A 7,104-nucleotide genomic window follows, 5' to 3' on the forward strand; every position below is an offset into this window, starting at 1 on the left:
CCTGTGCTATAGCTCCCTTCTCTGCCTTTGAGTCATCTGTAAGAAACAAACGTGGGCCTGCCTGAAAGCTGAAGGTCTGGGCAAATGGCACGGTTGGCTGAGGCATATACATATTTGTTGTCATGCTCAGCCAACAGGTCACTTTTAAGTACAGCCAGAGCTGATGTTGGGCTGTGCCCAATCTCAAACAGCTGAGTCAGGGTTTCAATTGCCTTGACCCCTACATCCTTGTGCCTCAGTGCCTCCGCAACAAAGATGTTATGGTTATGTACATTGTACAAGTGCACAGAAGTTGGATAAGTGGGTATATGGGGATCATTGCTCCTAAAAAACAAACACAAATCACACAAAGAAGCTGGCAAAAACACTTATTTGATCCCATCTTGACATTTCTAACTCACCTGCTAGATCCTCCCCTTTTGTCTACAGTCTTCACCAGAGTGCAAACCATTTTTGCCTCACAGCATGTATTTTTTGACAGCCGTCTTTTATTAGCCGTGCCTGATCGGACATAAACATTGTGCTGGCACCTATAATGAGCCTATAGACAGAGTATAAATGTTTAAATATGCACAGAAGTGTGTCAAAATCTTAGACATGTTAGAATTTTTATTTTGTTATTTATATCTTTTGCATTAGGCTGACAACAGAAAATATTATTTTACATGTCCAAACTTTAATTTTGAAATTAATTATTACTACTACTACAACAACAACAACAACAACAACAACAACAACAACAACAACAACAACAACAACAACAACTAGTACTACTATTATTATTATTATTCCTTTTTTATCCAGGAACATCTCTCCTTACAAGGAGAAAATTGCAGCAGCAACAAATAAGCCAATAAGAATTCTGTATTCATAAAGAGTCTAACAACAAACAGTATGGACCACATAGAGATCTGATCTCACTATCGTCGAGTCCAACAGGGATTACATGAAGAGACAAAAAATGAGATGGGCTAAATTCTGTGTCAATATCTCCAAGACATTTGGAGAAATCTACCTGCAAACCCAACAAATTTCTAAGCATTTGTGAAAAATGCTTAAAATTGGGGATGCTTTCACAAATAATGTCATAAATTATGTATTTTTATTAAATAATGTCATGAATATTTGTTTTTATTATTATTATAGATTTGTTACTTGCAGGTTTATTTGCAGGTAGATTTCTCCAAGCATATTGGAGATGTTGCCACAGGATTTAGTCTAGATGATGGTGAGATTAGGTCTGTGTGTGAACCATATGATTTCATACTCCATGTGCATTCGAAAATCACTTTGTTTTTTATATATATATATATATATATATATATATATATATATATATATATATATATATATATACACACACACACACACACACACACACACATCACTTGTTGTAGAGTTGTATGAATACTGGAGCCTACAAATGGCCAGTCCATCACAAGGATAAAAATCTCACTGGATTATTACAATTAACTATATAAATCATTGTCTTAAAATTTGGGTGAAGAAGCTAATGTGCTTTTTGCACAGTACAGCACTGTATGTTACAACATTTAATGTAACGTCATTTTCAGTGTAACTAATTGTCCTACTGTCACGAACGCGGTCTCTGTGACTCCTCCTGTCCCGCGCCAGCGGGAACCCTCACCCGAGTACTGACTTCATTTCCCACAATCCCATGCCTGGGGACTCTCACTTCCGGTTCCGAGTCGCCCGGGTCACTTCCTCTCTGGCGGCCATTTCAGCGTGCTTCGCCGGCTCGCTCGTTGCGAAGTTTTGTCGGCTATGTCCCCAATCCTGAGCGTTTTTCTATCGGACTGTCTTTCTGTTGCCAACCGGACTGTTTGTATCGTGTGTGAACCTTTGCTGCCTGCCTTGTATCGACCCCCGCTTGTCTCACGGATTACTGCCTTTGATCGCCGCCCGCCCCAACCATTTGCATGGACTATTACCACTCGTTTGAATTTGCCTTCACCACGTCAGTCTGCCGTTGTTGACCACAGCCTGTTTACACTGTCCGATTTAATAAAACAGTTGCGAATGGATCAAACGTCTCATGATTCGTCAGTAGCCTCGTCACAGAAAACTTTGCCATCGACGGATCCAGCGACAGTTTCCCAGATCGCGTCTGAGATGTCAGCTCAGGCAACAATGCTGACCCAGCACCAGCAGCAACTGGATCGCCTGACCGCCCTGACTGAACAACTCGTGCAGGCAATCCAAGGTATGCAGGCCGCTCCACCTCCTGTCGCCTCACCTTCACCTGCACAACTCCCGGCAGCACAACCAGTCACCGCCAGCCCCAAACTCACTTTCCCGGAAAAGTTCGACGGGACCGCTGTTAAGTGTAAGGGGTTTCTGCTTCAGTGCACACTTTTCGTCAATCAGCAACCTAATCTGTACGCGTCGGATGAGAGCAAGATCGCCTTCGTTTGCTCAGTCCTGACGGGAAAGGCGCTAGATGCTAGGTGCTACTCAGTTGTGGTGGGAGATCCATCAGGACCAATGCATTAATTGACTCCGGTGCTGCTGGCAATTTCATTGACAAGGACTTTGCTAAAATTAACCAACTGCCTCTCTTTCCTTGACGGGAGACCACTAGGAACTGGACGCATTGACCACACCACCACTGATCTCACTCTCCGCATAGAACCCGGTCACCAGGAAACCATCCGATTCTTCGTCATTACATCTCCTCAGTCACCCCTCATCCTGGGTTTCCCCTGGTTGGACCGCCACGAACCCACCATCGCCTGGGCTAGAGGCGTCGTCACTCACTGGTCATCACACTGCCAACAATCTTGCATCCGGTCTCCTCCCAAGACCCCACCCTGCTTAACCACACCATCTCCCAACAGCACCATCCCGGCCGAATACCATGACCTGCTTGAGGCCTTCAGCACTGCCAAGGCCACCGAATTACCGCCCCACAGACCAGGGGACTGCGCTATTGAGCTCGTGGCTGGAGCTGTACCACCTCGGGGCCGCATCTTCCCGCTTTTACAGCCTGAGACCGAAGCCATGGAGCGTTACATCAAGGAGGAGCTCGCTAAGGGATTTATCCGACCCTCCACCTCTCCAGCTTCGGTGGGCTTCTTCTTTGTTAAGAAGAAGGACGGAGGACTGCGACCTTGCATCGATTACCGCGCTCTTAACGAGGTGACTGTAAAATACAGATATCCGCTACCGCTCGTTCCCCCGGCTCTGGAGCAGCTCCGGTCAGCTCGCTTCTACACCAAGCTGGACCTACGCTCGGCCTACAATTTGATACGCATCCGTAAAGGGGACGAGTGGAAAACAGCCTTCTCCACGACCTCTGGACACTACGAATATAGGGTGATGCCCTTCGGGCTGGCCAACAGTCCATCGTACTTCCAGGCTTTCGTCAACGATGTCTTCCGCGATATGCTGAATCGGTGGGTGATTGTGTACATTGACGACATTCTCATTTATTCTAATACGTATGCCGACCACGTTCGACACGTCAGGACAGTGCTCCAGCGCCTCATTCAGCATAAGTTGTATGCCAAAGAAGAAAAATGCCAGTTCCATCAAGAAAGTGTTGTCTTCCTGGGGTACATAATCAGTCCTGAGGGCGTGGCTATGGACGATACTAAAGTAAATGCCGTTCGTAACTGGCCTCTCCCCAAGACCCTCAAAGAACTTCAGAGGTTCTTGGGATTTTCGAACTTTTACCGCAGGTTCATACATAATTTCAGCACCGTAGCCGTCCCGCTAACCGCCATGGTCAAGAGGGATAACACCCGCCTGAACTGGTCCTCCGACGCTCTACGTGCCTTCCAGGATCTACGTCAGCGATTCACCACCGCACCTATTCTCCGTCACCCTGATCCTCAGCAGTCTTTCATCGTCGAGGTCGATGCTTCCAGTACTGGAGTAGGTGCCGTTCTCTCACAGCGCCAGGGCCAACTATCTAAGACCTACCCCTGCGCCTTTTACTCTCACAAGCTCAGTCCAGCCGAGAAAAATTATGATGTAGGAAATCGTGAGCTGCTCGCTATGAAGCTCGCTCTGGAGGAGTGGCGGCACTGGTTGGAGGGAGCATCCATTCATCATTCTGACGGACCATAAGAACCTGGAGTATCTGCGAACGGCCAAGGTCCTCAACCATCGTCAGGCCAGATGGTCATTATTCTTCACCAGGTTCAACTTCACAATTAGTTATCGCCCAGGGTCCCAGAATACCAAGGCCGACGCCCTGTCCCGTGTTCACGAACCCGATCATGCCTCCTCACCTCCCGAAACTATCTTACCTACCTCAGTAATCGTCGCACCCGTCACTTGGAATCTCATGACAGAGATCACTGAGGCCCAGACCCAGGACCCCCCTCCAGCAAATTGTCCCAGAGACCTTAACTATGTTCCTGCCACTCTCCGCCAACGTGTCCTCTCGGAGGTCCATGCCACACCAAGCTCCGGTCACCCAGGGATTGAGGCCACCATTCATTTCCTCCGCAATCGTTACTGGTGGCCTGCCAGACACTATAACATTCATCAAACACTGTGTTATTTGCAACACCTCCAAGACCTCCCATCAACTACCTGTTGGCTTGCTGCAGCCCTTGCCGATCCCCAAGCGCCCATGGTCTCATATCGCAGTGGACTTTGTAATCGACCTGCCCCCGTCCCAAGGACATACCACCATTTTGTCTGTTGTGGACAGGTTCTCCAAGGGCTGCCGTTTTATACCTCTCCCCAAGCTACCCACTGCCATGGAGACGGCAGAGGCTCTGTGCAACGCCGTATTTAGGTTTTATGGCCTACCAGAAGATATCATCTCTGACCGCGGTCCACAATTCACCTCACGACTCTGGTCCAGCTTCTTCCATCTCCTGGGCGTCAACGTGAGCCTCACGTCAGGCTACCACCCGGAAGCCAACGGACAGGTCAAAAGGTTAAATCAAGAGTTAACCCGCTTCCTGCGCTTGTATTGTCAAGATCGTCAAGGGGACTGGAGCCGGTTCCTCCTCTGGGCCGAATATGCCCAGAACTCCATCCGGAAGCCCACTACTAACATGACCTTCTTCCAATGCGTGCTGGGCTTCCAACCATCCTTATTCCCCTGGTCCGGGGAGCCCTCAGACCTGCCCGCTGTCAACTCATGGTTCCAGCAGAGTGAGGCCACCTGGAACCACCTCCAAAGAGCTGTCCGTCGCAACCAGACCCAGGCTGACCGCCGGCGCCGGCCCAATCCTCCTTATGAGCCCGGACAATGGGTCTGGCTCTCTACCCGGGACCTACGTCTCCGACTACCCTGCAGAAAGTTGAGCCCCAGGTACGTGGGTCCATTCAAAATAATCCGTCAAATTACACCAGTATCATTTAGACTTGATTTACCTGCCGAATATCGTATCTCACCCACTTTCCATGTGTCTCTGTTAAAGCCCGCTGGTCGTCCAGGAGGGACGGAGATTCTAGATGAGACCGCTCCGCAGAGGCCTGCCCCCCTGATTCCCGACGCCGGAGCGGTCATCTACAGTACCTGGTCGACTGGGAGGACTATGGACCCGAGGAGCGGTCTTGGGTGCCCGCCGAGGACATTCTGGACCCTTCGCTTACCAGAGACTTCCACGCTAGTGGAACCCTCCACTAGTGGAACCCTCACCCGAGTACTGACTTCATTTCCCACAATCCCGTGCCTGGGGACTCTCACTTCCGGTTCCGGGTCGCCCGGGTCACTTCCTCTCTGGCGGCCATTTCAGCGTGCTCGCTCGTTGCGAAGTTTTGTCGGCTATGTCCCCAATCCTGAGCGTTTTCCTGAGCGGATTGTCTTTCTGTTGCCAACCGGACTGTTTGTATCATGTGTGAACCTTTGCTGCCTGCCTTGTATCGACCCCCGCTTGTCTCACGGATTACTGCCTTTGATCGCCACCTGCCCCGACCATTTGCATGGACTATTACCACTCGTTTGAATTTGCCTTCACCACGTCAGTCTGCCGTTGTTGACCACAGCCTGTTTACACTGTCCGATTTAATAAAACTGTTGCGAATGGATCCAACGTCTCATGATTCGTCAGTAGCCTCGTCACACCTACTTACATAGTGTAAAGATGAATTAACTGATTTAACATTACCTTATAAAGCACACGTCGTCCCTTATTTGGTTTTGTCACTGCCACTCTCCAAGTCACTCCAGATGACTCACTAAGCTTTTTCAGCCATTCCTTTACTTCTGAAATCTCTGTCAGTGCAATTCTTAGCGATGCCTCAAAACTCGTGTGTAATGTATATTGTTTCTATTCAAAGATTTCTATTGTGAATAAATGCTGTTCTTTCCAACTGTTTCCAACACTGATAATAAATCAGCATATTAGAATGATTTCTGAAGGATAACATGACACTGAAGACTGGAGTAATGATGCTGAAAATTCCGGTTTGCATCATAGGAATAAATTATAATTTAAAGTATATTCAAATAGAAAACCCATAATTTAAATTGAAATAATATGTCACAATATTACAGGTTTTTCTGTATTTTTGATTAAATTAAATGGAAAGTTCATGAGCAGAAGGGACTTCTTTATAAAACAAAAACAAAACAAAAACAACATTACAAATCTTACTGATCCCAAACTTTTGAACGGCAGCGTGTGTGTAAATATATATATATATATATGTGTGTGTGTGTATATATATATATATATATATATATATATATATATATATATATAAAATGTTACAGAAAATTAACTGAATTCAAAATTTTAACCTTAAGATGTACGGCTTGGCCTTCTTCACAGCCTAAACAAGCGTAGGACTCTCCTGAGGGCGATCGAAGATAAAGATAAATGTTAAAATGAAAACTATAATAATAATAATAATAATAATAATAATAATAATAATTACCAAAAAAAAAAAAAAACCAACAAAAAAAAAAAACCAACAAATACTTCCAAAAATAAAATGTTATTAAAAAGAACCGTTGAACCGGTGACCGCGTAACCGGATTGACCAATGAAATCGAGCCAGAGACGTGAGTCATGGCTTCGCGTAGAGGGCGTGGTTTGCGCTTAACTGGTTTGGGAAAAGAAATGACGCGCCCACGTTACCTAACTATTTGTGACCAGCGTCAAACTTTTAATA

The 7,104-nt window shown here is 46.6% G+C and overlaps 1 long non-coding RNA gene across 1 annotated transcript; it reads right to left on the bottom strand.

Annotated features, from left to right (window-relative positions):
• Positions 1-240: 240 nt before the first annotated feature.
• Positions 241-6,157, bottom strand: LOC127162847 (uncharacterized). Its single transcript, XR_007827426.1, has 3 exons — positions 6,096-6,157; positions 402-541; positions 241-324 (listed from the first exon to the last, which is right to left on the bottom strand). It is a non-coding gene; the product is annotated as an uncharacterized LOC127162847 (long non-coding RNA).
• Between the last annotated feature and the right edge of the window lie 947 nt (positions 6,158-7,104).

The sequence above is a fragment of the Labeo rohita genome, chromosome 3, assembly GCF_022985175.1.
Source record: "Labeo rohita strain BAU-BD-2019 chromosome 3, IGBB_LRoh.1.0, whole genome shotgun sequence".
NCBI lineage: Eukaryota > Metazoa > Chordata > Actinopteri > Cypriniformes > Cyprinidae > Labeo > Labeo rohita.